Source organism: Triticum dicoccoides, chromosome 3B, assembly GCF_002162155.2.
Source record: "Triticum dicoccoides isolate Atlit2015 ecotype Zavitan chromosome 3B, WEW_v2.0, whole genome shotgun sequence".
In the NCBI taxonomy this organism is placed as follows: Eukaryota; Viridiplantae; Streptophyta; class Magnoliopsida; order Poales; family Poaceae; genus Triticum; species Triticum dicoccoides.
Window position 1 is genome coordinate 51,915,351 of NC_041385.1, and position 10,609 is coordinate 51,925,959.

The window sequence follows — 10,609 nt, forward strand, 5'->3', positions numbered from 1 at the left end:
AACTCAATTCATCACAAGAGAGTAGAGGGGGAGAAACATCATAAGATCCAACTACAATAGCAAAGCTCGGGATACATCAAGATCGTGCCATAGAGAAACATGAGGGAGAACACAAGAGAGAGAGATCAAACACATAGCTACTGGTACATACCATCAGCCCCGAGGGTGAACTACTCCCTCCTCGTCATGGATAGCGCCGGGATGATGAAGATGGCCTCCGGTGATGGGATCCCCCTCCGGCAGGGTGCCGGAACAGGGTCCCGATTGGTTTTTGGTGGCTACAGAGGCTTGCGGCAGCGGAACTCCCGATCTATCTTATGTTCTGGAAGTTTTAGGGTACGTAGGTATATATGGGTGCAGGGGGTACGTCGGTGGACCTCTGGGTTGCTCACGAGGTAGGGGGGCGCTCCCAGGGGGGCCGCGCCTCCCCACCCTCGTGGGCTGCCCGGGATTCCCCTGGCGTGCACTCCAAGCCCATCAGGTTGGTTTCCTTCCAAAATTAACTTCTCTAGTTGATTTCGTTCCGTTTTGACTCCGTCTAATATTCCTTTTCCTTGAAACATTGAAATAGGCATAAAACACCAAATCTGGGCTGGGCCTCCGGTTAATAGGTTAGTCCCAAAAATAATGTAAAAGTGGATAATAAATTCCAATATTGCCTAAAACAGTAGATAAAGTAGCATGGAGCAATCAAAAATTATAGATACGTTGGAGACGTATCAACTATCCATATTACACATGTAGCACCATCTCTTCCCCGAACTAGTGCACCTATACAATTTAGCATTGTATTGGGTGTGTTGGGGACAAAAGAGACTTTTGTTATTTGCTTGTAGGGTTGTTTGAGAGAGACAATCTTCATCCTACGCCTCCCACGGATTGATAAACCTTAGATCATCCACTTGAGAGAAATTTTCTATTGTCCTACAAAACACTGCGCTTGGAGGCCCAACACGAGTCTACAAGAACAAGTTGTGTAGTACACGTCAATCTCTTTTCTAGAACTGTTACCAAGGAGGTGAGTGCTGGAAGGTACATCTTTAGATCTTGCAATTGAATCTTTTGTTTCTTGTTTTATCACTAGTTTGGTTTATAAAAGAAAACTACAAAAAAAAGGAATTTTGGTTGCCTCATATGCTTCATCTTTATGATGTCTTTCGCGAAAATGATGGGAAGGAAAATTGCGCCAGAGTGTTAGAAGAATAGTTCAATAAAATGTTTGGCATAAAAACATTGAATGATGAGCATGATTGCAATCTTGTTAGTATGAATTCTTTTAATATCCATGATGCTAATGATATGCAAAGCCATAATCTTGGGGATGCTATGTTTGATGAAGTTGATATTTTTAGTTCCCCAAGTTTTGATGTGTAGATTTGTTATAATGATATTGTGCCTCCTATTTATGATGATTATATTAGTGAGAGTGGGTTTGGAAGATTGTCAACTTTAGTTAATAATTATCCCACTATTTTGGAGGGTGTTGAATCTTATTACAATGATACAAGTGGATTAGGAGAGGTCATGACTTTATTTAGTAATGATTCCACTATTCCGGAAGAGGTTTCAATTGATTATTATTAGAACGAAGTTGCTATCTGTGATGATTATTGTGATGACACTTATGATATAAACAATAATGATAACAATGAAACTTGTCATCATGATTTTAATGTTCAATTTGATTATGTCAATCAAGTGTTGTATGATAGTTATTTCATTGAATTTGCTCCCACTACTATTGATGACAATAAATTTGCTTATGTGGAGAGTAATAATATTTCTATGCTTATGGATCATGAAAAGAATGCTTTATGTGATATTTATATTGTTGAATTCATTCATGATGGCACTGAAAGTTATTATGAGAGAGCAACATTTGCTTTTACATATCTCAATAATATCAAGTTTCCTCTCTATATGTTGAAAATCTTGACTTCATGCTTGTTTTGCCTTCCTATGCTAGTTGATTCTTCTTCCCATAAATTTGCTCACAAAATCCCTATGCATAGGAAGTGTGTTAGACCTATATGTGCTTGCCATTTGATTCATGATTCTCTATTTGTGTTTTAGTTCTTTACTTCTATGTGAGCATCATTGAAATCATCATGCCTAGCTAAAAGGCATTAAAGAAAAGCGCTTGTTGCGAGACAACCCAATAGTTATAACTACTGTTTTTGTGTGTTAACATGATTAAGCTACTGTAGTAATCATGTTTTATAGCTTTTTCCCAATAAAGTGCCCAGTAAAGACTTCGTGATAGTGTGGATGATAGTCGATTTGATTCTGTGAAAAAACCAAAACTTTTGTGCCCAGTTCTGGAACTTTTTTAATTCCCAAAAACCTTATTTTGAACTGAATTTTTTTACACATACTTTATATACAAATTTCCCATGTTTTCCTAACTTCTAAGAATTTTCTAAGTTGCATACGTATGAGAAGAATTCAGGTTTTTACAAATTGTTCTGTTTTTGGCAGATTCTGTTTTCAATGCATAGTTTGCTTGTTTTAGTGTTTCCATAGATTATATTAAGTGATACAACTTGTGGAAATAATAAGTTACAGTAGGCATTGTGTGAGAAAATTATGAATCTTGTCTTTGAAAGTACCCAAGTGAATGATTTGTTTTATCATACTAACCTATCTCACAAAGTTCTGTTAAGTTTTGTGTGCTTGAAGTTTTCAAGTTTTTGGTGAGATGTTGACATGAGAAGAAAAGGAGTGGCAAGACCATAAGATTGGGGATTCCCAAGGCACCCCAAGGTAATATTCAAGGAATAACCAAGCAACCAAGCTTGGGGAAGCCCCGAAAGGTATCCCCTCTTTCGTCTCAAACATTATCGGTAACCTTACTTGGAGCTATATTTTTATTTATCACATGACATGTGTTTTTCTTGGAGCACCATTTTATTTGTTGAGATTTTCTTGATATTATCTAGAATAAGGTTTTTTATCTTTTATTTCAATAAAAATGTCAAGGATAGCCTTCACCATGCTTAGTTTGCAATTATATGAGTTGTTATTTCAAAATAGAAAGTTGTACGCTATTGCGTAAATTCTCCACAAAAGTCTGAATGTGATAAAATTTTAAAATTTTGACACAATGAGATATTATAAATTTTATACAGTGTGGTAAAGTTTCAAAAAATTGGAGTTAAATAAGTATGGATCTTCCTTAATCCTTTACAGGCCGTTCTGTCTAGATAGATTCCTGTTATGACTGCATTGTTTGCATATGTTTGCTTGTTTAATGATTCTATTTGAGGATATGAGTATTAAATATGAATATGCATTTAGTATGCAATGTAAAATTACAATTTTAGTGACTTTCTATAGTAGAGAATGATAAGGTTTTGCACTAATTTATACTAACTTATCTCACGAGTTCTTGTTGAGTTTTGTGTGGATGAAGTTTTTCAGAATTAGGGAAACTGTGATATGAGAGGAAATAAGGAGACACAACACCTTAAGCTTGGGGATGCCCAAGGAATCCCTAGTTAATATTTCAAGAAGTATTAAGCATCTAAGCTTGGGGATGCCCCGGTTGGCATCCCACCTTTCTTCTTCAACAATGATTGGTCAGTTTTGGTTGAGCCTAAGTTTTTTCTTCTTCACATGATATGTGTGAAGGAAATATGCCCTAGAGGAAATAATAAAGTTATTATTTATTTCCTCATATCATGATAAATGTTTATTATTCATGCTAGAATTGTATTAACCGGAAACATGATACATGTGTGAATACATAGACAAACATAGTGTCACTAGTATGCCTCTACTTGACTAGCTCATTAATCAAAGATGGTTATGTTTCCTAACCATAGACATGTGTTGTCATTTGATTAATGGGATCACATCATTAGGAGAATGTTGTGATTGACTTGACCCATTCCGTTAGCTTAGCACTTGATCGTTTAGTATGTTGCTATTGCTTTCTTCATGACTTATACAAAGTTCCTACAACTATGAGATTGTGCAACTCCCGTTTACCGGAGGAACACTTTGTGTGCTACCAAACGTCACAACGTAACTGGGTGATTATAAAGGTGCTCTACAGGTATCTCCAAAGGTACATGTTGAGTTGGCATAATTCAAGATTAGGTTTTGTCACTCCGATTGTCGGAGAGGTATCTCTGGGCCCTCTCGGTAATACTCATCACTTAAGCCTTGCAAGCATTGTAACTAATGAGTTAGTTATGAAATGATGTATTACGTAACGAGTAAAGAGACTTGCCGGTAACGAGATTGAACTAGGTATTGGATACCGACGATCGAATCTCGGGCAAGTAACATACCGATGACAAAGGGAACAACGTATGTTGTTATGTGGTTTGACCGATAAAGATCTTCGTAGAATATGTAGGAACCAATATGAACATCCAGGTTCCACTATTGGTTATTGACCGAGAATAGTTCTAGGTCATGTCTACATAGTTCTCGAACCTGTAGGGTCCGCACGCTTAACGTTACGATGACAGTTTTATTATGAGTTTATAAGTTTTGATGTACCGAAGTTTGTTCGGAGTCCCAGATGTGATCATGGGCATGACGATGATTCTCAAAATGGTTGAGACATAAAGATTGATATATTGGACGACTATATTCGGACACCGGAAGTGTTCCGGGTGATTTCGGAGAAAACCGGAGTGCTGGAAGTTTACCGGAACCCCCCCCCCCCCGGGAGACTAATGGGCCACATGGGCCTTAGTGGGAAGAGAGAGGGGCGGCCAGGGTGGGCCGCGCGCCCCCTCTCCCTCTGGTCCGAATTGGACTAGGAGGGGGGGCGGCGCCCCCCTCTTTCCTTCCCCCTCTCCCCCTTCCTTTCCCCCTCCTAGTAGGAGTAGGAAAGGGGGAGTCCTACTCCTACTAGGAGGAGGACTCCTCTTCCTTGGCGCGTCCCAAGGGGCCGGCCAGCCTCCCCCTTGCTCCTTTATATACTGGGGTAGGGAGGCACCCTAGGACATACAAGTTGATCTACGGATCATTCCTTAGCCGTGTGCGGTGCCCCCCTCCACCATATTCCACCTCGGTCATATCGTCGCGGAGTTTAGGCGAAGCCCTGCGCTGGTAGAACATCATCATCGTCACCACGCCGTCGTGCTGACGGAACTCATCCCCGACGCTTTGCTGGATTGGAGCCCGGGAAACGTAATCGAGTTGAACGTGTGCTGAACACGGAGGTGCCGTACGTTCGGTACTTGGATCGGTCGAGTCGTGAAGACGTACGACTACATCAACCGCGTTGTGATAACGCTTCCGCTTACGGTCTACGAGGGTACGTGGACAACACTCTCCCCTCTCGTTGATATGCCATCACAATGATCTTGCGTGTGCGTAGGAATTTTTTTGAAATTACTACGTTTCCCAACAATGTGCTATCCTTGGAATGTCATTTTGTTTTATTTTTCTTGTTGTTTGAATAAAATACTTAAAATCTAAATTTGTTTTTATGAGAGAGAGTTTTCAAATAGCTACTTAATTATTTGACTACTCATTGATCTTCACTTATATCCTTTTGGAGTAGTTTGTCATTTACTCTTGTGCTTCACTTATATCCGATGAGTAAATGGTTGAATGAATTGAATATCATAAATCTGAAATTGTACATGTTTCATACGCTTATCCCATTGGGAGTAATGATTTCACATATAAGCAGTATATGTGGTAAAATTTATTGAAAGTTAGTAAACACAACATTGGCCACTAGAACAATTCATGAAAGAATATTGAAGGAAGAGTGATTTCACATATAAATATACTATCTTGCACATCTTCTATGGCTGTCAGCCCCATTAATTATTTTCAAATTTGAGAAAATTAGTAGAAATTGGATAAGGAAGACAACATAATGAGTTATGTTTTGGTATATTTGTATAGAAGTTATATTGTTATGGATCCTCCAACATGTGGTGCTTGCTTAGGATCTTTTGCTAGACAAAAATTTGTACTCAGTAGAGATACTACTTGTGCATCCAAAAACCCTTAAACCCAGTTTCTTGCTATAAGTGTCCACCATATCAACCTACAGATTGAATAAGATCCTTCAAGTAAGTTGTCATCAGTGCAAAAACCAATAAAAAATTGCTCCTAAATATCTATGATCTTTTATTGTAAGGGAAATAAGCATTGTACAAACTTTTGATGGTAAAGAAATAAAAGTGACGGACTGCATAATAAAGGTTGCTATCACAAAGGGCAATATAACATGACGTTCCTTTGCATTAAGTGTTTGCATATCCAAAAATAAAAAGTGCATGACAACCTCTGCTTCCCTCTATGAAGGGCCTATCTTTTACTTTTATGTATTTAATTTTATGCAGAGTCAATAGTATTCCTTCTCATTCAACCTCAATTCTTCTCTAGTTGGCAAGTATCATGTGGTGGGGAAATATCCAAGCATATATGGCCATTCAAATATATTTTATCATGAATTATTATTGTTGACAATTATCTAATAAATAAGTTGGGAGGCAAAACATTAAGCCCCTATCTTTCTCTAATGGCGCTGGATGCTATTTGCTCTAAAAAAATATGCTTTGAGTGTTAGCAATCATGGAAGACTATATGATAGTTGAGTATGTGGAATTTTCTAAATCCAAGCTCTTACATCGACCGTTCTTGAAAATGAGATGAATTTCAATTGTGTGATGACTGAGAACATAGTTTGTTAATTTCAAGAAAGTTTATGGTCTATACTTTAACATGTGAATAGCTTCTTGATCATGAGAAGTTTTATGAGACGAGTTATTGTTTATGATATATAATTATGCTAGAAAAAGTGTTTGGACCTATCATTGATCAAATTTATGCACTATGCTAGAATTCACACTTCATAAATTATTTCTTTTATCACTTACCTACTAGAGGACGAGCAGGAATTAATCTTGGGGACACTGACACGTCTTCAACTTATATATAATTTATTAAGTATTCAGGCCATGTTTACAATATTTTTATATGGTTTTGATATGATTTGATTTGAGCTAACCCGGACTGGCGTTGTCTTCAGCAGAACTACCGTGGTGTCGTTTTTTGTGCGCAGAAATAAAAGTTCCCGGAATGGGCTGAAAATTTACGGTGATTTTTTGTGGCTAGAAGAGACCCTCGAAGCTTCGAGGAAGGACTAGGAGCCTCAAGAGGAAGCCACAAGCTCGCTAGGTGCGCCCTACCCCCCCCCCCCCAGGGCTCTTGGGGCGAGCTTGTCGCTTCCTCGTGGGGCCCTTTGACGTGAAACCTACGCCAAAAAATCCTATAAATACCCAAACGCCCAAAGAGAATCCCGGATGAGAAGTTCTGTCGCCGCAAGCCTCTGTATCCACAGGAGTCCGTTCCGGCACCCTGCCGGAGGAGGAAATAATCACCGGAGGCCATCTTCATCATCCCAGCGTCCACCATGATGAGGAGGGAGTAGTTCACCCTCGAGATTGAGGGTATGTACCAGTAGCTATGTGTTTGATCTCTCTCTCTCTCTCTGTCTCTCTCTCTCTCTCTCTCTTATGTTCTTGATTTGGCATGATCTTCATGTACCGCGAGCTTTGTTAATATATTTGGATCTTATGGTGTTCTTCTCTCTCTACCTTCTTGTTATGAATTGAATCTTTTCCTTTGAGGTTTTGTTATGTCAGATTGAATCTTTCGGATGTGAGAGCACATAATGTATGTCTTGCGATGGGATATCCATGATGTCAATGGGATGTACTATTGATTCACTTGATGTATGTTTCGGTTATAAACTTGTGGATTCCCATGGTGACATTATGGTAATCCATGCATAGGGGTTTATACGCATTTTCATATTCCTTTTTTTGATAGAAATTTTGGGGTACTCTTTTAAGTTCTTTGTGTTGGATTGAATATTATGAACCTGAAGTTGTTTAATGCATATCGTATAATCAACTCACGGATACTTGTGGTGACATTGGAGTATCCAGATGACATTAGAGTTGGTTGATGTGTATCATATGGTGTTATTTTAATACGAACTCTAAGGTTGTTTGTGACACTTATTGGAATAGCTCAGTGGATTGATCAGAAAGAATAACTTTGAGGTGGTTTCGTACCCTACAAACAATTTCATCTTATGTTCTTCGTGATAGGAACTTTGGAGTGATTCTTTTTTGCACGTTCAGGGATTGTTATATGATCAAATTATGTTATCATTGTTGAGAGATTTGCACTGGTGAAAGTATGAACCCTAGACCTTGTTTTCAAGCATTGCAATACCGTTTTTCTTACTTTTGTTACTAGTTATCTTGATGTTTATATTTTCAAATTACAAAAACCTATATCTACTATCCATATTACACTTGTATCACCATCTCTTCGCCGAACTAGTGCACCTATACAATTTACCATTGTATTGGGTGTGTTGGGGACATAAGAGACTGTTTGTTATCTGCTTGCAGTGTTGTTTGAGAGAGACCATCTTCATCCTACGCCTCCCACGAATTGATAAAGCTTAGGTCATCCACTTGAGGGAAATTTTCTACTGTTCTACAAAACTCAGTGCGTGAAGGCCCAACACGAGTCTACAACAACAAGTTATGTAGTACACATCAGCGGTCATCCGATGTCAGATTTGTATATATTTATAGTATGCACCATTTTTACATTTACCTATCTAATTGAAACACAACAAATATATATAAAATGTTCTTCAAATTTAATTAAGCAAGACATATATTTACCTGAAATGATGTAGCAGCGTCCAGAATGGTTGCATGATGCTAGAATGCATACATCTAGCGACGTTCCCATGATCAATCGCTGCTAGAAGTTTTTGGCTGGAATGCGTGGATGGTTCACCTCTCGAGATTCGTTCATTTTCAGCGAACGCTGATAGTTTCAAAATATCAGCGACATATCCTCTTGGATCGAACGTTGTTTGTAGTTTGAGAGACGAGCTGTCGTGTTCTCTCATGATGGCACGCTGCTAATAGCAAAATCCTATATGCGGTATCTTCACTAGTCGTCAACCTTCCTTCCCTCCTTATTGTCTTTGAGTTACTAGCTCCAAACAACTTTGCTATCTCCACCCTAGGTCTTTCTTATTTTTCCATTCACATATTTTACACTTTAGCCCTTCATATATAAATTTATTAACTCCTTGAGTTACCTTTTCCAAACATTTAACCCTCTTTGGATGCTCTTGAATGTACAACACCTCCGGACCATATATCAGTGCCCCTCCCCCTCACATATGACGCTCGCATTTTTTTCATGACCCACCCATATATCAACATCTTTCATCCTCTCGCATAGTGGCAGATCGAGCATTCCAATGGAGGCCATAGGGTTAGGCGAGCGTGAGCAGCCCCAAAAAAAATCCCCCCTTCCTCTCCCCGCATCTCCCTTGCGGGCGTCTGGCAGGAACCCTAAATCCACCACGTACAAGCCCCCTCCCTCCCATACAGGTCATGGCTGCCGCCTTTGCGGGCTGATGGCCAAAGCCCGGCCATCCTGGGTGGCAGCGAGACCTTCTCTCCTTCCTCCATGTGGGTGGCGGCCCAGGCCGCCAGCTCCAAACACTGGCATGGCACAGGCGCGTGTAGCGGCGGTGTTGAAAGTTGTGCGCGGACGCATCAAGGGATGTGTGCTGGATCCCTCTTTTGTGATGGCGGCAGGGCACGTCCAAGGGCTCGGCGTTGGCGGTCGAGACAAAGGGGTCCTGGCTGATGTGGTGCTTTCCCGGAGTGCTACTGGTGGTCGTCGACCTTCCTCTTATGGTTGTGTTGCTAGTGGTGGAGTGTGCCCTGGTGGCCGACGACCTTCCTTGGGTGGATGCGGGCAGGTCGGGCCCTATCCAAATCTAGCTGGATCTGCCACTAGTGGACGGTGTTTGGTGCTAGGCTAGGTGTGCAGGGCCGACGTTAGTTGGTGGAGGCGCTGGGCGAGGTGGCGGCGGTGCGGACAATCTAAATTAATTGATAAATGATACATGTCGGCAGCCGGCTTGATTACTTGGCGACTAGAGGATGGCCAAAATGGAAATTGCATGCACCAACTAGGATTATCCTATGCAAGATTACTTGGTGAAGTGTGGAGGACCCTGAGAAAAGGCACTGGAGGTAAGCTTCTTTCTTTCTTTGTAGTAGTAGGCAATACCTGGTAGAAAATAAATGCAATGCACTAAGGAGAAGGGATGGATTAGGAGGTAGAAACAACTGGAAAATATGTATCTAGGCTTTTTTTTAGCTTGTCAGAAGTGTCATACCGTAGTGCAGTCAAGGGGTGTACTCATGGATGGCTATGACAAGTGGCCTACCGGTCAAAAAGGAAGGAAGAAAAATATAGAACTAATTTACACGGGTATTTATTAGGATAAATTTCTAATAATATTGGACCAAAATATGCTATGCATAGGATCTACCTCCCCTCCCTTCCTTATGGTCTTTGAGTATTAGCTCTGAACAACTTTGTTATGACCACCCTCGGTGTTTCTTATTTTTTTACCAGAGCAACAATAATGTTACCAGGAGTGTATAAATTAAATATGAATGGTTATAGTCTAAAACATGTGGATGGCAACATTCTTGTTGCTTTGGTAGAAAATAATAAAGACCTACGGTGGTCATGGCAAAGTTCTTGGAGCTATTAACTCAAAGACCCG